The 26,285-nt window shown below is 38.5% G+C and overlaps 1 pseudogene; it reads left to right on the top strand.

The window, feature by feature from the left end:
• The first annotated feature begins 248 nt into the window (after positions 1-248).
• LOC147635771 (uncharacterized) lies at positions 249-1,329 on the top strand (annotated as a pseudogene).
• Positions 1,330-26,285: the final 24,956 nt, after the last annotated feature.

Raw genomic sequence — 26,285 nt, 5'->3', positions numbered from 1 at the left:
ATTTATGTCTCACACATGTTACTACCTAACATGCCAGCACATAGTGCAACTAGCATAAGCTGACATCGAGCTTGAATCTCAACAGGTTTGTGGAGTTTGAGGCTGTTTGAGGAAGACAAGGGAGGAAGAAAAGGTCAATGGAGAAGAATGCCAGTATGCTCTTGAGGAATCCTCCAACGCCAAGGTAGGAAGACGAGGATCATGTGTTGGTTTCTTTTGGTACTTCTGCATCTTCAAAGAGATTAAAAATGCCCAAAAATAAGCGAGTGGTGGAGACTAACTTTGAGGGTGTTCATGATGCTGGAGAGGAGGTTGACAGTCAGAGAGTGACTGACTCTTTGCTGGGTAGCTCACATGTGGTTGTTGATGATATACTCATAGGCAACACTCAAGAAAAGGGTGGTAGCACTTTGCCAGGTATGTACCTCTCTTAATACAATGGATGAGTGGAATGGCAAGGAAGATTTCTTATAGATTGTGCCTTATATGATGAGATCGGCAGAGGTGCCTCCATTGGAGGGCAACAAAGATGAGGATAAGATTTACATTGACAAAGTTGAGGACATCATGCAAAAAATTAGATTGTTTAGTTGTTTTCAATGTCCTATGATCCCTTTGTGCAAACTTATTCCTTATGCTTGTGTTAGGGGTTTAAGGGAAGATGTTTCTACTCCCAATATTGCATTGGCAAAGAGGGATATTTGCTAGAAAAGGGAGCATTTATAGCTTCTCTTTGGACATGTGAAAAAGATACTAGTTATGTGAATGATGAGATTACTAGTGGATGGGATGCTATTTGGCGCATGACATTAACAAGGAGTGTGAGGAGGAGGTTAGAAATAGACCAAAGTTGCAAATCCTTGAGGGTAGGATGTTTTATGTGTGGGAGGGAAACCATCATACGGTGGCTTGGACACAAGCTATCAAAGAAAGATTTTCTCAAACAAGAGCAAAGCACCATCGTGTATTGTGTACGATCATTGATCCTACACGTGTGAGTGAGATCGCTCTCTTGGCAATCTTGCAAAGGATGAATTAATAAGTTGCTTATAAATTTATGTTTGAGATCTTGATCATGTGGTGTTTTGCTTGGGCAAATTTTAATTTTTTGTGTTCATTTTTTAAAGCTTGAATACTCATGCCTTGGTAACCACAACCTTGCAAGATGAGATTGTAAATTGTGCCAACATTAGTGCTGCCAATCATGATGATTACATGAAAGATTTGCCAGAGAGAGATAGAAAGTTCATTGCTTTGATTAGAAAGAAGAATACAAAGGGAGCCGAGCCTTGGTACCCTCTTACTTGGGCAAGCTTGTTTATAATGTGAGTATGGCTTAAGCTTTGTTTATTACTTATGCTTTGCTTTAAATTTTCATGTGATGAGATTCGATGTGATGTGAAGGTTCAAATTAATCAAGCTTGAACCAAAAGCTTGAGCAAGTGCGCTTGACCATGGGAGAAGATGAGATGAAAAAAATTAAAGCTAAGGAGATAGAGGAATTGGCCATGAGATATGGTGACCGCATATAGGGAAGGTATTTTTTAGTGTGTTTTGCAATTGTGAATTGCATGACTATTGAGATTAATATAGTGTGATTCTAATTACATTTCAAGATAATATTAATTTTGGGCATAGTGTATTGAGAATGATTTCCATTTGTGTAGATCCTTAACATTATTGATCAAAAGCATGGTAATGCATGGCAGGCTAAAGTGTTGTCCTTAAAGTGGAATGTGTATAGCTTCACTGAAAAGATGCAGGGGAGAAGAGAGCTTGAGCTCTTGTAAGCACACACACACTCACACAAACCCTAGAAGAGAACACACAAGGTGAGAGGCTGAAAATTCTTCTTCTTATTCACACAACAAAAGAGGTCTACAAAGAAGATAAAGTGACTAACACACATAATAGAGTATATACAAGTAGTCCATAATGTGAACATGCTAAGAGTGGGTAGATGTGGACTAGTTAATGTAGTCCCAGCTGTCGAATCTTTGGTGAAGATATGTCAGTGCCAGCTCTACCACTAGTGATATAATTGTCGAACAGTCATGCAGGCACCTCGTGAGTATCATCTCATGTTGAGCTTGACATCTCAACACTCCCCATCGAGCTCAACTCTAGCTCATGAACTCCAAGCATATCTCAAAATCTGCGGAGCTTCTCAGCTCCCAAGGTCTTTGTGAAGATGTTAACAACCTAATCATGTGTGCTGACGTGTAGGCCAAGTCGATGTCGCCTGGCAAGACTCTCTCCCTGATGAAGAGTGGTAATGTACCTCAATGTGTTTCGTCCGCACATGGAAAACTAGGTTCCTAGCCAACTGTATATACTACTAAGGTTGTCACAATATATGACAACCTTTCTCTCCACATGCAACCCCAAATCAGCTTGCATAACCAAGCTACCTCACACGCTGCCACTGCATTTCCTCTATACTCTGCCTCTGTGCTCGACAAGGCAATTGTGGGCTGCTTCTTCTGCTCCATGTCACAGAGTAGCACTCCCTAATGAAAACATAAATCCAGTGGTAGATCTCTTGTCTGAGATGCTACCTACCCAATCTGCATCTGTGTACCCATATAGCTCCAATGTTACACCTATTGTATAAAACAATACATAGTCAACAGTGGCCCTTGAATACCGAATTATGCGTCGCACACACTGCCAAGATGTGGTTTGCGTGGAACCTACATAAACTGGCTCTCTAAGCCAACAATGTAGCTCAAATCTGGCCTGTTGATTGTGACATAGATCAAACTCCCCACAATCTTCTTGTACATAGTGGGATCTTCCAACTTAATGGCACCGAGATTGGGTTACAATCAGCCATCCCATACTTGGACAGCATGTCCAATGCATACTGTCTCTATGACAACCAAATACCCTCACATGTGCAGATGACCTCAATTCCCAAAAAGTAGTGCAGATCTCATAAATCCTTTATCTCAAACTTCCTTTTGAGAAGACTTCACCCCCAACAATAAGATCATCTACATATATGGTGATGATCACAGTACCCTTATCACTCTTGCGCACATACAAAGAGTGATCTGCATCTTCCATCATATGAAAACCAATAGTGACAAGATACTCAAAAATCTTATCATGCAATGCTCATGGAGCTTGCTTCAGCCCCCATACAAGGCCTTACAAAGTTTACACACATACTTTGGGTGACCTCTATCCTCAAAACCTAGTGGCTGATCTATATACACCTCTTCTTGCAAGTCACCATGCAAGAACGCATTTTTGACATCTATCTGATGTAAAAGCTAGCCTTTGCTGTAGCCATTGGAATCACAACTCTCACAATTGCCATCTTTGCAAACTGGGATAAATGTCTCCTCATAATCAATCCCATGTGTCTGCGCATATCCTTTGGCTACCAATCTAGCCTTGTACACCTGCTTATGCTAGCATCGCTATTATGTTTCACCTTATACACCCACTTACAGAGCCAATAGATTTCTTGTCTTCGGGCAATGGCACCAAATCCCAAGTCTCATTTCCATACAATGCATCCATCTCCTCATCCATAGCTTTTTCCCAACACACATGTAAGATTCCTCCCCAGCCCTCAAGATGTCCAGTATCTTCCCCTGTAATCAATCCCCTTTTCAGAATAATAAAAGATCTTGTTTCTAACTGGCCTAGAGAGAGAAAATGTTCTAGAGAGAGATAACTCAGTTTTTAGATATCTTTGGATGGAAAAATATCCTTTCTTATTAAAATAAATTCCCCCAAAATAGAAGTTCAAAAAGACTTTAGAAATAAATTATAATCTGCTAAAAAGACCTTAGCCTAAGGGTCTAGATTTTCTAAAAATTTTAGATTAACTTTCTGAGGGGCCAATCAGATTAATCCAAATGTAGGGAGGAGATAAATTGAAGAAATAAAGAAAAACCCCCCAAAAATGAGTAAATGCTCACATAAGATGAAGAGTGGACTAAGGAGCAAAGGAAATACTAAAAAAATAAATTTTTGACATCTCAGAGTGGGGATTCCCCCTCATGAAGGAGGCGCCTATTTTACATGTGTGGTGGAGTTTTAAACTCTCAAATCATGAGATATTTCATCTCTCCTCTCTCCTAATTCAAGTCTAGTTCCAAAAAGTGAGCTAAACTGACCCAAAAAATGGTCAAAAATTGACCAAACTAATCTGGAAAATTCTAGAATCAGTTTGCTTGGTTAGAGGCTCACTTTTTCCTATAAATAGAAGCCTTCCCCTTTGTAGAAGCTTAATAGTGTTTTATGCACTGTTACTCTACTTCTCCTCAGAGCCAAAAACATTGAATTCATTGATAATTCACTTGTTTTTGACTATTTCCTCTACAAAGAATTGGTGGCCACTCTTGATCTAAGCAAGAGTAGAACCCTCAATCCCTCAAGCCAAAGGAAAGCTCACAAAACTCCATGTAAGTTACAAATTCTACTTTTTTTTAATTCTATTCTATGGTTTTCTGATTTTTTGCTTTTTTAGTGTGAAATTGGATGTTATGCATTGATGGAAAGGCTTCCCCCTTCTCTTCATTGTGAATTCAACCCTTCTTTATCCAAGATGTGTAATCAAATAAATAGAGTTAAACTTTTCGTATTGTTTACTCTTTAAAAAATGAGAATTGATTAGATTAGAGTGCTAAATTCATCTTGGGGTAAATTCTAAGTAGATTTAGAATGTAAAAAATTGAGAAATGGTCAGCCATACTAAGGAGGTTATGGTAAAATTTTCTTAAATTTTGTGGAAAGAAGTTTTATCTTTATGTTATTCAAAAAGAGTAATCCCCTCCGTTTGTGTATTCTAAAAGTGTTATTTTCATTCGATGCATATTGGAAATATTTTTATTATAAAAGTGTTATTTTTATTAGATTTAAATTCTATGCATAGAAAGATGCATATGGGAAATATTTCTATTATAAAAGTGTTATTTTCATTAGATTTACATTCTATGCATAGAAAGATGCATATGGGAAATATTTTGATTATAAAAGCGTTATTTTCATTAGATTTAAATTCTATGCATAGAAAGATGCATATGGGAAATATTTTTATTATAAAAGCGTTATTTTCATTAGATTTAAATTCTATGCATAGAAAGATACATATGGAAAATATTTTTATTATAAAAGCGTTATTTTCATTAGATTTAAATTCTATGCATAGAAAGATGCATATGGAAAATATTTTTATTATAAAAGCGTTATTTTCATTAGATTTAAATTCTATGCATAGAAATATGCATATGGAAAATATTTTTATTATTATAGTGTTATTTTCATTAGATTTAAATTCTATGCATAAAAAGATGCATATGGAAAATATTTTTATTATAAAAGCGTTATTTTCATTAGATTTAAATTCTATGCATAGAAGGATGCATATTGGAAATATTTTTATTATAAAAGTGTTATTTTCATTAGATTTAAATTCTATGCATAGAAAGATACATATGGGAAATATTTTTATTATAAAAGTGTTATTTTAGTTAGATTTAGTTTCTATGCATGGAAAGATGCATAAAATTTTTTTATTATAAAAGTGTTACTTTCATCAAAATTGATTTTATGAATAAATTGATACATAAATGATTTTTATATCAAACTTAGGGTTCTCTTTAATTATATGTTTAATTTCCATGAATAATTGATAAATGAATAAGTAAATACTTTGTGAGGAGAGAAAAAAATCTATCGTTTCATATTCACTTGGATGGTAATGAGAAAACTCAAAAAAAAAACTATCGAAGTCAAAATTTCAGATAAATGATTAATTTATTCTTCATAGGAATTTGTGATTAGTTTAGAAATCAGTTAAGTAAATATTCAATGAATGAAATTCAAAAAAATAGTAATTGAAATATCACCCCTTTTGAGAAAGATAGTTCAGGAAGAAACTTACCAGACTTAAATCCTGAATCAAGCTATGACCAAGACCAAATTCCTTTGTCAGTTTCAAGGAAAGACGATGTGACCAATTCAGAAAAAAATACACTTAAACCACCCACCGAATCTGGAACTAAGTTGAGACCCTTTGACTTTGATCTGAGGATCAAGGTTACAGAATTCGAGGAATTCTGTTTGAAATTCAGACCTGCGATCTAGAAGTCTTGGATACGGATTTAAGATATACTTATTGTATTCAAAAGAAGATCAAAATTGAAAGCTTGCATAGAAACCCTGTTTTCTTAAAGGACTGTCTTACGCCAGAATGCTGGAGGGAGCATTTGATATATGTGTTTTTCTAAGGGAAGCTGGCGGGGAGTGTTCAAAGGACGGCTCATGCGGCGGCAAAAACGTGCCCAGGTCTTGACTAGCCTCGATATGGTGAAAAATGGTGTGCTTCCAGTACGATGGGCGAGGGCCAACGAAGCGGTCCCTGAGTAAAGTGCCAAGACACCTAAGGAGGATCCTAGAGGGTTCTGACCAAGTGATGCATGGGCTCGCGGTGCTTAGGACACCCATGCGTATGTCGTGGAAGATATATATGTATGATGATGAAAAAAATTATTGTAATCTGTTACTGGATCTCGTTCTTTTGCTCACCAGCTGGTCTCAAACGGAGAGTCCAGAGTGATACCTGTTTTTGAGAAACAAAGAACTGGATGGAAATTTTGAGTTATGATATTTGTAATCAATAACTGTTTATTCAATGGATCATTTTATAAGTTCAAGTTTTAAAGAGGAGTGTGTGCGCATCTATTTTCTAAAGCTAAAGTTAAGAAAGGCATTTAATTATGGGTGGGTGAGTACTTGTCTGGTTCTACCAATTCCAGTGGTTAACCCATGGGACGGATGGGGTTAGGCTAGAATCAGTAGAGTTTTAATAATAAAATTGTTTAATAAGAATACGCTTAGAACTCGAGTAGTTAAATAAAAGCCTGAAGACTTCTCAAATGAATAGATCAACGGCTGTGCCTGATTCAATTAGGAAAAAAGCATTGATTTCTTCAAGTTAGGAATATGCTTAGAACTCGAGTAGTTAAATAAAAGCCTGAAGACTTCTCAAATGAATAGATCAACGGCTGTGCCTGATTCAATTAGGAAAAAAGCATTGATTTCTTCAAGTTAAGTCTGTAATAGTTTTCCTTCTATCTGGTTTATTCAGATGAAGGTTAGTTTAGTCTCTTGACCCCGTTAGAAAATTTGTTAAGAAATTCAAAAAGGTGGAATCGTCCCCGTTTTTCGTGCAAGGGAAAATTTTCCAATTTTGGTTTCGGAATGACCACTAGATTAGTCTCGTGCTCGTACATTCGAGGGCGAGGCCCTGAGTGGGAAACCCTGCCCCGCGCAAGAGGGAGCTGCTTCCGCTGTTGCCAATAATCGGGAATCCGGTGCGTAGAGGGGACAGTGGGATCTCACAGCTGGTATTAGAGCGCTGTTGTAAACTTATGAAACAATAGCAGAAACTGCCTAAAATTCTAAAGTAAATCTGCGAAAAAAATGTTTTCACTTGCTAAGATTATTTTTGAAATGAATTCATAAATTGAAAACTCATAAATTGAATTGGATTTTTAGATGGATACCCCAAATCTGTCTAGCATTTTTAGATGGATACCCCAAATCTGTCTAGCATTTTTGGACTTTCCTAGAGTCAGGATATGATTGCCTTTGCCTTCGAACATCTCGTCAAGTCCGCTACAACCCATGTAAGCAGAGTGAGGCTTGCCCATCACTTTGAGGATCTATACTTCGCTGATCCTATAAAGCGACGTCGGTATATGTGGTTCTCTGGAGGAGGAAGATGTATTAATATCAATACCAATCAGCGTCAGAGAATCAGGCAAAATATTTTCTTAGCCATGATCTTGATAAGGCTAGGGGTTATTCATTATGTACAACTCTTTAATCATTCACGCATGAATTTTAGAATTTCTTGCCGAATTTTTAGGCTTCTTAGCTGCTTTATCCCTAGAAGTAGAATTACAACACCTCTTTCAGTGATGAATCATGTTTATCATGGCATGTCTCCTTTGCGATTTTGCTTCTTTATGCGTACGCCAATGAGGCAGTGACTTTGGAGCCGTGATGCTCTATGTATATATCTCAAACTTTTGATAATAAACAATGTTTTGCAAAAAAATTCCAAATCGTTTTCATGATTGTGAATATGGTTAGTAAAATTATCAGAGTAAATCTTGTTTCAAGAAGTATGATGAAATAATTATCTGTTTAAAGAATAAATCACAAAAATTAAATAATCATAAATCTGTTGTCAAAGTTAAGTTGACGAAAATCTCGTTTTGTCAGAATCATGAGGTGCGCGGCCCATGCAAGGCAACTGGATCCTCTAACCGAGATGAGGAAGACTTAGATCCGGATGTTTGTAAAGCCCTGCACAGATCCCAACCTGGTCCCTTCAAGGGTGAAGGGGAGCAGTTAGGTGAAGTAGTGGAAAAGTGGATTGAGGTAATGGAAGAATACTTTGATGTAACTGGCTATAACGAGAGAAGCAAGATGGCTCTCGCCAGGTTCAAAATTGTGGAAATGGCCAGGGTCTCTTGAAGGAATCATTGCAAGACAAATCGTCTCGACCGAAATACCCAGACCTGGACAAATCTTAAAGTTTACCTCAGGAAGAGGTTCTGTCCTCCGGGCTTCCTTGAAACCAAAATGAATGAGTTCTTAGAACTAAAGCAGGATAGCCGGACAATTGAAGAGTACCATCAGGCCTTTGCCCTTCTCCTCAAATATTCCCCACAATTGGATGAAGAGAAGTTGATGGCCAGATTCATTCGAGGAATGAAGAACGAACCATTGGACACCTTAGTGAAGAATGCCAAACCTGTCTCAATGGCCGAAGCTGTAAGAATGGCAAAGGACCTTGCCAAAGCCTTTGTTGTTAAGATTCCGTCAAAGCCTACACCCAATAACTTTAAAAGATTCCAAACCCCGAGAAGTACTTCAAACTTTCCACCTCCCCTAAAGAGGCAGCAAGGTCCAAATCAGAATCAGGATACTGGGAGATTCAGAAGTGAAGGAAGACCCTTCCCACAGAACACTTTCTCAGGATCCCCACCTCTTTCAAGGATTCAGAGGGATGAGCTCAAAAGTGAGAACTGGTATTTTGGATGTCAGGGTTTTGGTCACCAGCTGAAAGACTGCCCGATACTGAGGAGTCTCTTCTTCATCAACATTGGAGGCCGGGCACACACCATAAGTGTCACACTATAAATCTTCATCGTCAACCCGCTTCTATGCTTACCTTGGCAAGCTTCCAAGGAGAAATGGTGCAACCATGAACCATTGTCTTCATCCCATAAGCCAAAGAGGCTGAAGATTTCTAGTTTTTCATCAACAAACTCAGTTTTTGAGTGGTTTAAAGTTGGGCACATGAACACTAAGTGCTCATCTTTAATGTTGTTGTGTACCACCCTTGAGGCTCTTGTTTGTAAGAGGCATAGGCATGTCATAAGCCATATGCTCTCATTTCCCAAGCCCAAGGCATGTTATTCCGCTGCATATTCAACATTTTCATCTTCTAAGATGAGTTGTAAGGTTGAGCATAGAATCACTAAGTGCTCTACCTTGTTGTTTGTCATGTTTTTAAGCATCTCTTGGCATTGTCTTTGTAAGAGGCATAGGCAACATTATGAGCCATGCCCTCTCCTTCTTGAGCCAAGAATGATGTACCTTATTGGTTTGAGCATTTACCTCAACCACTTACTCACTTTCATTAAGCTTGTACCTTCAAACCCTAATGGGTATCATGTAACCCTAATGGGTATCATGTTGGTTACATGATACCCTAATGGGTATCATGTAACCAACATGAACAAAAGCTTTTGTTATAATTATGGAGTAGACACTGCGCTTTCTTCAACCTGTAAACATGCTTGGGGTGACTCACATCCTCATAACCAGGTGGCTGCAACATATACACCTCTTCCTATAAATCCCCATGTAAGAATGCATTCTTTACATCCATCTGCTGATGTAAAGACCATTGCTTTGACACGTAACCACTACTATCACAATTCTCACTACTGTCATCTTGGCAACTGGGCTGAAAGTTTCCTCATAAAATCAATGCCATATGTCTGCGCATATCCTTTGGCTACCAATCTAGCCTTGTACCTGCTTATGCGTCCATCACTGTTATGTTTTACTTTGTACACCCATTTGCATCCAATGGCTTTCTTGCCTTCAGGCAATTGCACTAAATCCCTAGTCTCATTTCCATATAGTGCATCCATCTCCTCATCCATAGCTTTCTCCCAACACACATTTCCTCCAAGAGACTCATCAATGCATGTGGGCTCTACAACCTGTACAACGTTTACCATGTATGCATAGTGATGTGCCACATAACCATCATAGGTAAACCTCTGCATAGGATTCTTCACTCTCCCAGATCTTCGCAGCTTTGCATTCATGGCTTCCATAGCCTTCTTTACACCAAGTGTTCTCATAGCTGGTATCCCAAGATCCTCATCAAGGCTCATCTTTGAGCCACTAGACTCTCCATCAACATGAGAATGCCCTACAGAAATGTCAGGCATACTAAGGGGCTCAACCACTTTCTCTTTGCCTTTATGTGTGATGTACTAATCACATTTGCAGGACTGGTATTATGACGCAGCTTGCCACTCCATGGTCTATCAACTGGACCACTAGATGAGGACTCTCCTGGTCCACTCAAAGACTCTGATTGCTGACTTGCATTCTGTGCAACCACATTTCCACTCACATCAGCCCCAATAGCTTCTTTTTCAGCAGCATACCACCTGCTCATCTCATCAAAAATAGCATCCCTGCTTACCCTCAACTCACGTGTAGCAGGGTTATAACACTGTATCCCTTTTGCTCAAGGGAATACCCAATAAACACACATTTTTCAGCTTTTGGAGCTCATCTGGCAGATGCACATATGCAATGCATTCAAAGACTTTCAGATGAGACAAAACAGGTTTTTTGCTATACCTCTCCTCTAGAGTTACATCATGTATGGCTACAGTTGGAGTTCTATTTATGATCTAAACTACTGTAAAAACAGCCTCAGCCCAATAGCTATGCCGCATATTCTTCTCTCCCATCAATGCTCGCGCAATCTCAGCAATGTGCCTGTTTTTTCGCTCAGCAACTCCATTTGCTGGGGAGTGTATCTGCATGTAAACCGTCGCTGAATACCATTCTTCTTCAAAAATTCAGAGAACTCATTGGAGAAGCACTCTCCCCCTCCATCTAACCTTAGCCACTTTACATGTTTCCCTGTTTGCTTTTCAACCACATAACTCTGAAATTCTGAAAATGAGTGAACACCTCACTCTTCTCCTTCATGAAGTATACCCACACTGTCCTTGTGTGGTAATCAATAAATGTCATATAATACCTGCAGCCTCCTATAGGCATGGTCTTCGTAGGACCCCATACATCTAAATGCACAATATCTAGTGCATTTCTACTCACATTTCTGTCACGTGGAAATACATGCTTTGTTCGCTTTCCAAATTGGCATGCTTCACATATTTTCTACACACCTTCAACTTTAAACTTTGGCAGCCCTGTCACAATTCCTTTAGTCTGCATAGACTTCATTCTTTGCACATTCACATGTCCAATTCTTTTATGCCAAATGTCTGTGTCTGCTGCAAAAATTCCTGAACCATTTGCAAACATCGCAGCACTCACTTCAAGCATGTTTACATTTAATGTAAACATTCAGCCCACTCTATTGCCTCTTATAACAATCTGCCTGCACATGTTCAGGCTTACCACAATAAAAGCATCCACGTGTATCATTATATTGCCTTTGCCAATTTCCATGACCTCTTTGACTCCCCCTGCCTCCGAATTGGCCTCTTTTACCTGTGTGTTGTTGTTGTTGTGAATTCTGGGATTGTTATTCTTGCTGCTGCTGGCCATAATTTTGATTACCTGTTTGGCCACCTCCTTGGCCACTTCCACGGCCTCCTCTACCTCGTCCTCTTCCTAAACTTGTGTAGAAGGCCTGTTGCTCTGAACTGTTTTTGTTTTGTGAAGATTGTTGGTCTTCACCCAAGCTCTTCTCTTTCTATAATCAACATAGACACCAAATCTGTGAAATTGGGAATGTTTTCCCGAGTCTGAATAGATGTCTTGAACGCCTTGTATTGTGGCCCGAGACCACGTAGACAGACTTCCCCTTATCATCATCATCTACTGAAACGCAAATAGATGCAAGGGATTCCACAATAGCCTTGATCTTCAATGCATAGTCATTCATAGACATACTCTTTTTCTCCACATGAAGTTCATTCTTCAACTGTATCTTTCATGCCTTGGTATTTGTTTCATAGAGTTTTACCAAGGTGTCCCACGCCTCCTTGGGGGACTTGGCATCATGTATGTGCCCAATCATGGAGTGTTGTATACTGATAGAGAGAGCCAAAACATAACTTTTCTAGCTCTCTCCTTGGTTCCAATCCTTGAACTCTTTCACATCTGCAGCAGTCGGATTGATCTCCGGTATCTCCGGTGCCTCTTCATGCTCACCTTCTATGTAGTCCCAGTACCCCTTTCCCATCAAGAAATTTATCAACCTGAACCTCCAAGCATGGAAGTTGTTCTTATCAAGCTTCTCATCAGCAACAATCTGGTTTATGCCATCATTGACATCTTGCCAAACACACAAATTTACCAGAAACAACACTCTGGTTTTTGTCTTGCACAAACTGCTCTATTTTCTACAGCGATACTGTACTGCACTCAAATGACACAACCAGTGATCTCAATGTGCATACATACACCCAATGGCAACTGTTGACCTCCTTGCAGCACACACAATGTCTGCACAACCAATCTGTCTTCCTGCAATTCCTAAAATAGAGTTCTGCATAGAATCGATGACTTATCTGCAGTGCTCAAAATCGCCTGCTTTATGAAAAACGAAGGCCCTAACGTACCCAAAACGCATTTTTGCCCCGAAAAACTCTGTCTGATAGGACTTTATAGTTGCCTTATAGATTTACTCTTGCAAAGAAAGTTCCTCAATTAGAGATCGTTTGCCGGTGCCTCCCGTAGAGCTCCCGACAAGGGTGTAGTCTCGCCAGCACAAATAGGAAAGAGTAGTTGAAGCTCTTACCCTTGTACCGCTTCCTATTCTTCTCTTACTTACAGCTCAGCCCTTAGCATGAACCATGCTTTGATACCATGAAAAGATGCAGGGGAGAAGAGATCTTGAGCTCTTGCAAGCACACACACACTCACAAAACCCTAAAAGAGAACACACAAGGTGAGAGACTAAAAATCTTCTTCTTCTTCACATAACACTCAACACACCATATACAAAGATAAGAGTACACACCATATGAAAAGGTACTCAACCAAATATATACTAGGGTTCTCTATAGTGTGAACCCAACTAAATGAGCTGGCGCTCTAACTATGCCAGTCTCTAGAATGGCTGTCACACAGCTTGTCATCCCGCTGGCCGTATATCACCCATGATCTCACCAACTATGCCAGTGGTGTAAGTGTGGCCCCAAGTGGGTCATCAGTGTCCCACCGCCTCACTAGATGAGCTTGATATCTCAACAGCCAGTAGGTCTCTTCCTCTTTTGTTGGGTATGAGGTTATACCTCATAGGAGGAATCAAAGTGTGTGGGGATTGCCATGATTCTGAGGATAAAAAGCTAGCCGGAGTGTTGGCAATAACCGCACACCACCGCTGCATTCTTGTAACCGCATTGGGTAAATTGTAATGCGCAATAGTTAGTTAGGGATTCTAGGGGATGTCATAGGAAGATATGTCTGTTCAGATCACAGGATACTATTCCTATATATGGATGTAACTGTATGGACAAATCAATTAATCAAATCTGCTGTGATGTTTTGTGCAAATTTTCCATACTTGTCTTAAATCTGTCACGCTGATATCTTAATCTTTATCAATTTGTAAGATAAGTATGCTGTGTATGAAGGTAACCAGTCTTGTATTCGCTTATTGTCTGCGCAAGAAGTAAATGCAATTACACGGAGAGTGTGAAAACTCAGGAGAAAACATTTTAAGAGTTTGGCTAGAGGAAAGGTGAAAGATCCCTGCCCCCGCCGCACAACGAATTCGGGGGTGCTAGCAGTAGAAGTAACACTTCTTACACAAGGCAGAGCCTCTCACTCGGGGCCTCACCCACGGATATCCGAACAAGAGACTAATCCCTCGATTCTTCCAAAACCGAGCCCGGAAAAACTTCCCTCGCTCAGAAAGCACGGGCGATTCCTCTAGGATATTTTTATTCTAACGTAGTCAAGAGCCTTAACTATCCAAACTGATTCCACCAGAACCCGTAAGTCACATGGTCAGATCATAGAAAAGACTTACACTTGGATCATAGAGACCAACGCTTTTTTCTCATCAAGAGGCACAGCCGTTGATTCTTTTCCATAGAACAAAGACTATCCATGATTTACTTCATCTATCGTACACTGTAGTGATAGGAGGATCCATTTAGGAATTTGGTTATATTTTGCCTCGGGTACCAGGGAAAAGAGTTCCTAGGCTCCCTAGCCGGCGCTTCATGCAAACTTCAAGATAGTCACACCACTTACACACCCAATATGAAATTGCCTGTATCACAGATTCAGCTGTCTTTAAACCAATCTTTTAATGAAACCATAATATCACTGATCATAATCATCCAAAATATCTAGGTTGAGTTCTAATTTCCAATCATTCCTTCATCGTTCGGTGTACCTATGGCATCATCATTGGCAACCAGAACGCTCACCACCTATCCACTCAGGGGCCTTTTCAATAGTTCCTAGCTCATAGTACCTAGAAATATATTCACTTATAAAAATCCAGATGGACTCTCCGTTGGAGATCAGCAAGATCAACCAAGAGATCCATATAAAAGAGCCATGGACTTATCCGTTGAAAGGAGGACCAGCAAGGACAATCAACTAGATCCATGCCCGAGTTCAGAAAACGACTCTAACTCCTTGTTCCATTTTCTTTCTCGACGCACGCGTGGGTATCTTCGGCGACCTAGACCCGAGCATCGTATGGTCAGCATCCTCTAGGATCCTTCGCAGGTCACCTAGAGCTTCACTCATAGGCCGCTTCCTTGGTCCCTCATCCACCATACAACCGGAAGCTCACTATTTAAATCGACCTTAGTCAAGACCTCGACCGACCTTGCTACACGAGACATCCTCCATTGACTCTCCGTCAGCTGTTGTTGTAACTTTATCACTTAGGTCTCCCAGGACCCCCTTCATAAGAAGATCAAGATGCTTCTATTCTTGACATAAAATAGTCATTTAAAAACATGTCATAAATACAGTTTCTAAAGAACTCTCATCTTTCCTCATTGTTCCCCATCATTTCTCGTTATTCCACATTCTTCTACATCAATTCACATTGCTTAATCCATATCCAATCATATGTATTCCCATCGTCCTTCATCCAATCACATTATATTACTTATCATCACATCTATCCTCATCACATCTCATCCATTCTCATCTACCCATATCCACATCACATCCATTCACATCACATCTCATCCCTTCACATCTACCCCGATCCACATCACATCCATTCACATCACATCTCATCCATTCACATCTATCCTGATTCACATCACATCCATTCACATCACATCTCATCCATTCACCCGATTCACACCACATCACATCACATCCATTCACATCACATCTCATCCATTCACATCTATCCCGACGATTCACATCACATCCACATCCCTTTACATCACATCATATCTCATCCACATCCACGTAGGATCCTTTGTAGGTCACCTAGCGCTTCACTCATAGACCGCTTCGTTGGTCCCTCATCAACCATACCGGAAGCTCACCATTTAAATCGAACCGAGGTTGGTCAAGACCTCGGCCGACCTTACTACACAAGACGTCCTCCGTTGACTCTGTGTCAGCTGTTTTTGCAACTTTTTCACTTAGGTCTCCATGACCCCCTTCACAAGAAGATCAATATGCTTCCCCAGCATTCTTGACATAAAAGAGTCATTTAAAACAGGTCATAAATATAGTTTCTAATAACAAACTCTCATCTTTCCTCATTGTTCCACATCATTTCTCATTATTCCACATTCTTCTATATCAATTCACATTGCTTAATCCATATCCAATCATATGTATTCCCATCATCCTTCATTCATTCTCATCCAATCACATTATATTACATCTCATCCAATCACATTATATTACATCTCATCACATCATCCTTCATTCATTCTCATCCAATCACATTATATTACATCTCATCACATCTATCCTCATCACATCTCATCCATTCTCATCTACCGATATCCACATCAAGTCCATTCACATCACATCTCATCCTTTCACATCTACCCTGATCCACATCACATCCATTCACATCACATCTCATCCATTCACATCTATCCTGATTCACATCACATCACATCTCATCCATTCACATCTATCCCGATTCACATCACATCACATCACATCCATTCACATCACATCTTATCCATTCACATCTATCCCGATTCACATCACATAACATCACATCCATTCACATCACATCTCATCCATTCACATCTATCCCGATTCACATAACATCACATCACATCCACATCTCTTTACATCACATCATATCCACATCCACATCCATTTACATCACATCACATCTTATCACATCCACATCCACATCCATTTACATCACATCACATCCTATCATATCCACATCCACATCCATTTACATCACATCACATCTTATCACATCCACATCCACATCCATTTACATCACATCACATCCTATCATATCCACATCCACATCCATTTACATCACATCACATCCTATCACATCCACATCCACATCCATTTACATCACATCACATCCTTTCACATATACTCACATCTCATTCTCATCTCTTTATTCACCTCCACATCCATGAAAGATCCCTACCCCCTCCGGGAAACAAATTGGGGGTGCTAGCAGCGGAAGTAGCACTTCTTATGCGGGGTAGAGCCTCTCACTCGGGGCCTCGCCCATGGATATCCGGACAAGAGACTAATCCGTTGGTTTATTCTAAAACCGAACCCGAAAAAACTTCCTCGCCTAGAAAGTACAGGCGATTTCTCGAGAGGATATTTTTATTCTAACGTAGTCAAGAGCCTTAACTAACCAAACTGATCCGACCGAACCAGTAAGTCACATGGTCAGATCAAGGAAGAGACTTGCACTTGGATCATAGAGACCAATGCTTTTTTCCTCGTCTCAAGAGGCACAGCCATTGATTCTTTTCCATAGAACAAGGACTATCCGAGATTTACTTCATCTATCGTAACATAGCAGAATTGAGTCTCATTTTAGGGATCCATCAGTCCAGCCTAACCTAATCCAGTCCCATGGGTTAGCCAACCACCCAACCACTGTAGTGATAGGATCCATTTAGGAATTTGGTTATGTTTTGTCCCGGGTACCAGGGAGGAAAAGAGTTCCTAGGTCCCCTAGCCGGTGCTTCAAGCAAACTTCAAGATACTCACACCACTTACACACCCAATATGAAATTGCCTGTTTCACTGTGAAACAATCTTCAAGCAAACTTTAAGTTACTCACACCACTTACACACCCAATATGAAATTGCATGTTTCACAGATTCAGCTGTCTTTAAAACAATCTTTTAATGAAACCATAGTATCATTGATCATAATTCTCCAAAATATTCAGGTTGAATTCTAATTTCCAATCATTCTTTCATCGGTGTCCCTATGGCATCATTGGCAACAAGAACGCTCACCACCTGTTCACTCAGGGGCCTTTTCATAGTACCCAAAAATATATTCACTTATAAAATCCCAAATGGACTCTCCATTGAAGATGAGCAAGATCAACCAGCAGATCCATATAAAAAAGAGCCATGGACTCATCCATTGAGGCCAGCAAGGATAATCAACCAGATCCATGCCCGAGTTCAAAAAATAACTCTAACTCCTATTTGGCTAGTCAAGACCTCGGTCGCGACCTTGCTACATCCTCCGTTGACTCTTCGTCAGCTGTTGCAACTTTATCACTTAGGTCTCCACGACCTCATTTGCAAGAGATGGTCAAAATGCTTCCCCAGCATTCTTGACATAAAACAGTCATTTGAAAACAGGTCATAAATACAGTTTCTAACAAACTCTCATCTTTCCACATTGTTCCACATCATTTCTCGTTATTCCACATTCTTCTACATCAATTCACATTGCTTAATCCATATCCAATCATATGTATTCCCATCGTCCTTCATCCATTCTCATCTAGTCACATCATATTACATCTCATCACATCTCATCCGTTCACATCTACCCATATCCATATCACGTCACATCACATCCATTCACATTACATCTCATCCATTCACATCTATCCCGATTCACATCACATCTCATCCATTCACATCTATCTCGATTCACATCACATCACATCTCATTCATTCACATCTATCCCAATTCACATCACATCACATCTCATCCATTCACATCTATCCATATCCATATCACATTGCATCACATCCATTCACATCTATCCCGATTCACATCACATTCATTTCACATCACATCACATCACATCCATTCACATCACATCTCATCCATTCACATCTATTTACATCACATCACATCACATTCACATCCATTCACATCTATTTACATCACATCACATGTCATCCATTCACATCTCATCGCATCCATTCACATCCATCTCATTCATTACATCCACATCACATCACACATACATCCCATCCACATTACATCACGTCCACATCTCATTCTCATTCATTTACATCACATCACTTCCTTTCACATATCATCACATCTCAATCTCATCTTATCACATTTACATCCACATCCATTTACATCACATCACATCACATCACATCCACACTCACATCCATTTACATCACATCACATCCCATCCACATCTCATCAAATCCACATCCATTTACATCACATCACATCCCATCCACATCTCATCACATCACATCCCATCCACATCTCTTCACATCCACATCCATTTACATCACATCACATCCCATCCACATCTCTTCACATCCACATCCATTTACATCACATTTACATCTTATCACATCCACTCATAGCTTATCACATCCACTCACATCCTATCACATTGCATTCACATCTTATCACATCGTATTCACATCTTATCACATCGTATTCTCATCTTATTCACATCGTATTCATATCTATTCACATTTAGTAACATTTTCTACTTTGGATACCGATAGGACTTTTTCTAAATTTTTACCAATTGCTTGGCCTAGTTAAAGGTACTTTTTCTCGATGGATATTTTCATATTCTTTCTCAAATTTCTCAAGTGAAATATATTCAATATTCTTCTTTTGAGTAAAAGATTCATGGGATTTACAAAAATCAATTCTACCCATATTTTCCAATAATGCTCAAAATTCCACTTTTGATAAATACTCATAATTTGAATTATGTTAAAAATTTCTCTTTTTCCATTTAATTTCTTAGATCTCAAATATCATGGAAATTCCTCTTTTTGCATTTAAATTATTGAATTCCAAATGTCATGGAAATTCCTCTTTTATCATAAAATAAATTTATCTAAAATTTCTCTTTTCTTAATAAAAATATCCATTATTTTAAATATGCCAAGATTTCCACTTTTACCATTTAAATGATTTCCATTTACATCACATCCCATCCCATCCACATCTCTTCACATCCACATCCATTTACATCATTTTTTACTTTCGATACTGATGAGACTTTTCTAAATTTCTGCCAATTGTTTGGCCTAGTTAAAGGTACTTTTTCTCGACGAATATTTTCATATTCTTTCTCAAATTTCTTAAGTGAAATATATTCAATATTCTTCTTTTGAGTAGAAGATTCATGGGATTTACAAAAATCAAGTCTACCCATATTTCCCAATAAAATTAATAATGCTCAAAATTTCACTTTTGATAAATACTCATAATTTGAATTATGCTAAAAATTTCTCTTTTTTCATTTAATTTCTTGGATCTCAAATATCATGGGAATTCCTCTTTTTGCATAAAATAAATTTATCAAAAATTCTTCTTTTACCATTTAATTACTTGGATCTCAATTATCATGGGAATTCCTCTTTTTGCATTTAAATGACTGAATTCCAAATGTCATGGGAATTCCTCTTTTCTCATAAAATAAATTTATCTAAAATTTCTCTTTTCTTCAATAAAAATATCCATTATTTCAAATATGCTAAGAATTCCACTTTTACCATTTAAATGATTGAATTCCAAATGTCATCGGAATTCCTCTTTTATCATTTAAAAATTTTCTCATGCATAAAATAAATTTATCTAAAATTTCTCTTAAATTAAATAAAATTATCCATTATTTTAATATACCAAAATTTCTCTTTTTTCATTTAATTACATGGATCTCCATTATCATGGGAATTCCTCTTTTTGCATAAAAATAAAATTACCAAAAATTACTCTTTTCTTTAATCAATTATTTATACATAAATACTAAAATTTAGTTTCCCATGATAATGACGAAAATCAATCTTTTAGCATAGGATGTCTAATCCTAGAATATGGTAGGAAGTTCTCTTTTAGCATTATGCATAAAAATAATATATGTATTTTTTTCTAAAAATTTTACCATAGCTTTGCTGCTATTACTGATTCTTTTCAATTTTCCTATAAAATAATAAGACATTGCAATACAATTATGATAGAAGATCTATTCATAAACTTAAATTCAATTTATGAAATTAAAACATAAATTTAGCCATAATCATAATCTTAATTATGATTAACCTACTAGATTAGGCTATTTCTATTATTCTTCTTTTCCCAAAATGATAGGATTTATCTCTTTCATATTTATAATCACTTAAAGTAGTTTTTTAACTACTTATAAGAGTTTACCATTATTTTATTATCATAAAAGCATAAAAAAGCTAATTTCTTAACCTCTAGCTTAACAAGCTTAGAGTTTGATTTTGAATTAAGAATTTATCAATGAGAAGCAATTAGTCATAGGAATGACTATTCTTTTGGGAGGGAGAGATATACATAAAAAGCATTCTAATTAAGCATAAAGATTAACTTTTTTTGTGATTAATCATTAAAACTCTTAAGGAAAGCTTGATTTACATAAAAACAACTAATTAGAAACTTCTCAAGCTTGAAAGGGGTTGAGAAGTGAAATCATTGAGAATATAATAAAAAACCATGAAATTACTTCTTACCTCAAGGTTTGGCTTGCTTCTTTATCTAGAAGTGAAGCTCCCAACCAATCAATTGGTTTAGAAAGCTCCAATAGTTGTTGTAGATAGAGAGAAGTTCAAGTAGAGGATGTTAAAGGGATAATAGAAAATATCATTATTTTAATGTAATACTGGCATGGTATAGCTCACAGATTTTTTTACAAAAGACTAAGGATCTATTTATAGGTGAGGGAGGCCACTAACCAAGTCCAACTGGTTTCTAGAATTTTCCAAGTTCAGTTTGACTCAATTTGGACAAGATTTGGACCAGTTTGGCTCCCTTTTTTATTTGGTTTGATCCAAGAGACAGGAGAGATAAAAATATCACAATGTTTTTGAATTAAAAACCCTTCCACATGTGTGAATTAGGTGCCTTACCAAGGTGTCAAAAATGCATCATTATTCCAAAATATCTCATTTTTTTAGTAATATCTCATAGTTTTTAACTAATAAACCTTGTACTCAGTCAACTCTTCATCTTATGTGAGCATTTACTCATTTTTGGGTATTTTCCAAATGTGTGAATTAGGTGCCTTACCAAGGTGTCAAAAATGCATCATTATTCCAAAATATCTCATTTTTTTAGTAATATCTCATAGTTTTTAACTAATAAATCTTGTACTCAGTCAACTCTTCATCTTATGTGAGCATTTACTCATTTTTGGGTATTTTCTTTTATTCTTTGGATTTATCTCATCCAACACTTGGATTAATCCAATTGGCCCATTGGAACCTTAATTGGACCATAATCTAAATTTTTTTGAAAATGTAGACCCTTAGGCTAAGGTCCTTTATACACATTTTCAATTAATTCAAAATGCACATTGGAAAGTTCTTTTTGAATTTCTATTTTAGGGGAATCTATTTTAGACACCAGGAGGATTTTTATATCCAAAGATATCTCAATTTTGAATTATCTCTCTCTAGACATTTTCTCTCTCTAGGCCAAAACATGGTAAAACAAGATCTTTTTTCTATTTTAGAGAGGGGAATAATTACAAGAACAAAAGGGGAGGTTCTTACATCTTTACACCTCAAAAGCTGGAGGGAGGAATCTTACAGAAGAAGGAAGAAGAGTGGGTGAAATGAAGGTGGTGGGGGCCCTTTATATAGAATTCCTAGGAAGTGAACGAGTATGGCTTCCTTGAGTGAATGGTCGTGGCTTAGAAGAGTGGAATGTTCGTGGCTTAGCATTTTGAAAGTGAACGGTTGTGGCTTATTGAGTGAACTGCCATGGCTAAGCAGAGAGTGTGAAAGCTCGGGAGAGAAAATTGTAAGAGTTTGGCTAGAGGGAAGGGGGAAGAGTGGGTGAAATGAAGGTGGTGGGCCCTTTATATAGAATTACCACAGGAAGTGAACGGTCATGGCTAAGTAGAGAGTGTGAAAGCTCAAGAAAAAAAATTGCAAAAGTTTGGCTAGAGGGAAGGGAAAAGAGTGGGTGAAATGAAGGTGGTGGGGGCCCTTTATATAGAATTCCGAGGAAGTGATGAATGGCCGTGGCTTCCTTGAGTGAATGATTATGGCTTAGAAGAGTGAACGGCCATGTGGCTAAGTAGAGTGAACGGCTGGGCCTAGTTGATTAGAAGTGAACAGTTATGGCTTAGCAAATGGAAAAACATTGGTCATGCTGCCTAAGCAAAGTGAACGGTTATGGATTAGCTAATTAGAAGTGAATAGCCCGTGGCTTAGCAAATGGAAAGTGAATGGCCATGGCTTAGTGAGCGAACAGTTGTGGGTTATTGCGCGTGAATGGCCATGCCTTTCTGAGTGAGTGGTTGTGGCCTAAAAGAGTGAACGACCATGTCTTTATGAGTGAACAGCTGCGCGGCTTACTAAGATTTTTGTTATTTTTGGGCACCCTGTAAATAGGTTTTGTACCCTAAGGCTATATAGCCAGCACCCCATTGCGGGTTTTGTACTCACTCCTTGCCCAATTTGCAAGAGTGAGAAGGCAACTCCAATTAGGTTTTTGGCAAGGTTGGTAGCTCTATTTGAGAGCTTGTATGGTTTATTGAAGGGAGTAGCTAGGTAAATGGGGGTTAGAGAAGCGAATGGTTGAGTGGCGGTGCATTGAGGGAGTCGGATGATAAGGGCCGATGGATTAGCCAAGGTTGAAGGTATATCATTGTCGGAGATAGTGGGATGGGGGTTGTATGGCCTTGGCTTCCTCTTGAATCTTTGCTTTCCCTTTGTCCTACGCGATAGTATTAGTGGTGGACAACCGTGATAGTATTGGTGGTGGACAATGAAGGCTATCTTGGGCAACCATTGGAATTTTTGTGGTGCCAGGATCACGGGAGCAAGAATGGTGCACATTGGTTGTCGTCAAGGGTAACTAGATGTGCCAATTTCCCTTCATAGAATTTTTGAGCTTGTAGGAGAGATTTAGGGACCCGTCTATAGATAGTCGTGGTGTGAGGACAAGGCTAGTTTTAGTGATGACGATTGTGTTGTGTTGAAGATCTTGGCCTTAATGTCTCTTCATAGGCAATGCCATAAGTCTGTGCATAGCCTTTGGCCACCAATCTTACCTTATACCTGCTCCATTGAACCATTAGCATTATGCTTGACTTTATAAACCCACTTACATCCAATTGCCTTCTTTTCCTTAGGCAAAGGCACTAACTCCCATGTTGCATTTATATCCAATGCTGCCATCTCCTCATTGTTGATCTTCCCATTTCTTATTTCCAAGTGCCTACTCAAAATAAGTTGGATCTAATTCTGTATTGCTTTAACCATGTAAGCATAATGATGGATTGCATATCTATTATATCTCAACTTGTCAACAAGGTACCTAACCCTCGTAGACCTACGTACACCTTGATCACTACCAGGTGCCCTCAAAACAACCCTCGTAGACCTATGTACACCTTGATCACTATGAGGTGCCCTCAAAACAACCCTCGTAGACCTATGTACACCTTGATCACTATGAGGTGTCCTCAAAACAACCCTCATTCTCCTTACACCACCAGGAGTAACCAGAGATGGAATGACAAGCTCCTCATCAAGGCTCTTCTTAGAGACGCTAGAGTCACCATCCACATATGAGTGACCTGCTGATAGATCATGCACACAAAATGCTGATCTATGTTTTCCTTCCCTCTGCATGATACATGTGTACCTACATCTGTCCTCAACTTGCCTGACATTGGATCCACTGTTAGAGGACTCTCTAGGTCCACTAAGCACCTATGATTGCTGATCTACATGTGGTGCAGCATCAATACTTCTTACATTTGCATCTTTTGTTGCCTTCACTACTCGTGTATACCAACTATGTTGAAATATACAAGTGAATAGGGTGTGTGCGGGAACAAGCCCTTGACTAGAGGCTATAAAAGAGAATCTGTAAATGTGAGTGAACCTGTGAAAAGGTGAGACGAATCTACTGGGAGAGAATAAAGGGTAGCATGAGGAGATTTAGGAGGTGTGGAGATATTCTGGGAGAGGTGGAGAGAATCAAACAAAAGAGGTGGAGAGAATCAAGGAGAAATCAATGGGATTAGATGCTTGGATGTAAACTGAGGCATTGGCCTAATGAGAAATTGCTGGTTTTTTATTATCCATGTCTACATTAAGCTATCCGTTAATTGCTCACTAATCACGTGTTAATTATCATCTAATCTCTTTGTTAATGTTGTTGATTCTAGCATTTGATCCACCATAGCTCATCACATTGTTGTAATTTTAACATGGTATCGAAGCCTAGCCTAGAATCCATCAAGTTTATGAGCCAAGTATCTAACTAATTAGGATTAGTAGATGATTAGAAAATAATCACTTTTTTAGTTATTTTCAAGTAGCCCACTGTAACCCCAGCCAATGGAGGGGCTTGATCTCCCTCCAGGAGCAACATTAGCTCAAGCCACTTTAGCCATTCATAGCTAACTCAGTTGTGCTCCAGCCCATCAAGTTAGCGTAGCAAACCGCCTGCTAGAGCTCCAGATTTTTGCTAATTTGTAGGTGTCATTTTTTTGAGGAGAAATTGAAGCATCTGGTTCATCACATGCAATGGGTCTAATTCCTCTTGGACCTAGAGGTTTTCAACAGTGCTCTACAAGCTGGTGAAGTCAAAATTTGATTTGATCAAGTCTACAGTGAGATCCAAGCTCTTCATCAAATTTGCACGTGACTTTGGTAAAACTGAGATTAAGCATTCAATGTTTGGTCAAATCTTGTGTTTCTTGGCTTAATCATCTACTAGACTAATTGCTATTGATGGCCTTGAAAGGATTTGAGCTCATTTGAACTCTAAGGCCTCAAATCTCGGCTCCCCGCATACTCTGTTTTCTGCACACAAAACAGAGGATTAATTTGCTAATCAATGATTAAATAGTGATAATCACTATTTTTTGGTGTAATTGAGGTATCAATTACACCAAAAAAATAGTGCTAATCACTATTTTTTGGTGTAATTGAGGTATCAATGATTAATCAGTGCTAATCACTATTTTTTGGTGCAATTGAGGGTTCAAATTAACCATTAGGTATCTGATATAGATCCCTATAACTTTAGATTGCAACTCAAAGATGGTTTGATACTCCAACCATTCCGTACAAATTGGTTACCCTTGATTTAATGTAGTTTCTGGTAAGGTTATGCTGATAAATTTGTGGTAATCATCATTTTGCATTTACCCCTTGGTTAATGCCTACAAATCACATTCAGATTCAAGATTATTCACAGCCAGAGTTGCATTTGGGAATTTGCATAAGAATGAATGCTATATGCATTATGTATTGTGCACATTACATCAGTGTAAAAATGGGATTAGACAACACTACCCTTGTCCAGAAAAAGGCAAGAGGCAAGACCTCCCGCATAGGTTTGGTTTTGCATTGCATAATGACACAAGATAAACATTAAAAGCCCAAAAGAATTGTCAACAATACATTAAAACATGTTGCTCACATGGAGAGCAAGAACTGACGGACAAGCTCATGGCCCTAGCCATGAAAGAAGAAGAACATCTCTTTCCAAGAGGAAGATCCACACCAAGAAGAGGAAGCTAAAGGAAGCATTGAAGGAAGACATGGACGCATGAAGAGAAGCTGCCACA

This window comes from Cibotium barometz, chromosome 9 (assembly GCF_041138505.1).
Source record: "Cibotium barometz isolate CiBa-2024 chromosome 9, ASM4113850v1, whole genome shotgun sequence".
NCBI lineage: Eukaryota > Viridiplantae > Streptophyta > Polypodiopsida > Cyatheales > Cibotiaceae > Cibotium > Cibotium barometz.
Note: the sequence above shows the minus strand (reverse complement) of the source record. Positions and strands in the feature narration are given on the sequence as shown.